Genomic DNA, 1115 nt, shown 5'->3' on the forward strand with positions numbered 1-1115 from the left:
GGAAACATCTAAAATACAGTGACCCCCTCTCATATCACTACCAAGCCCTGCAATGCCAAGAGCTGAGCAAAGAAAAGAGTCCCCTCATCCAGCTGGTCCTGGGGCTGAGTTCACACACCTGTTCTACTAACACACTGAAGCCTCAGGACCAGAACATCCAATCAATCAGGATAAACCAAATTACAACACAGTCAAAACAAAACTATATTGCTTATTGGGAAACACAAGCACAAGCACAAAGCAAAATGCAGTGCTATCTGGCCCTAAATCGACAGTACACTGTGGCTAAATATTTGACCATGGTTACTGATCAAAACCTTAGAAAAACCTTGACAAAGTACAGGCTCAGTGAGCACAGCCTTGCCATTGAGAAGGGTAGACACAGGAAAACCTGGCTCCCTGTAGAGGAAAGGCTGTGCAACCACTGCACAACAGCAGAACCTGAGACGGAGCTGCATTTCCTGACAAAATGTCAAAAATATAAAACAATTAGAGTGTCATTTCCCCAAATTTGAAACTCTTATTCAAGGTAAAGACCTCTCTGATGAGAATAGGCTACCCGTCCTGTTGGGGGAGGACGCAGAGAGCTGTGGGTTGGCAGCGCACTACATTGCTGCCTGCCATAAGTTGAGGGACAGTGTCTGACAGACCAATCAACCTGCATGTCTTCTACTGTATGTTTATTGTTATTGTTCAATGTATGGTAATTTTGACACTTGGTTATTGTTGTTACTGTTGTCCCGTTGACAATTTTCATTCTCATTTTTTATATTGTAAATAAGCTTTGGCAATATGTACACTGTTACGTCATGCCAATAAAGCAAATTGATTTGAATTGAGAGAGAGGCAGAGAGACAGAGAAAGAGAGAGAGAGAGAGAGAGAGAGAGAGAGAGAGAGAGAGAGAGAGAGAGAGAGAGAGAGAGAGAGAGAGAGAGAGAGAGAGAGAGAGAGAGAAAGAGAGAGAGAGAGAGAAAGATAGAGAGAGAGAGACAGAGAGACAGAGAGACAGAGAGACAGAGAGACAGAGAGAGACAGAGATAGACAGACAGAGAGAGAGAGAGAGACAGATAGACAGAGAGAGAGACAGAGAGGGGAGAGAGAGAGAGAGAGAGAT

Source organism: Salvelinus fontinalis, chromosome 27 (genome assembly GCF_029448725.1).
Source record: "Salvelinus fontinalis isolate EN_2023a chromosome 27, ASM2944872v1, whole genome shotgun sequence".
In the NCBI taxonomy this organism is placed as follows: domain Eukaryota; kingdom Metazoa; phylum Chordata; class Actinopteri; order Salmoniformes; family Salmonidae; genus Salvelinus; species Salvelinus fontinalis.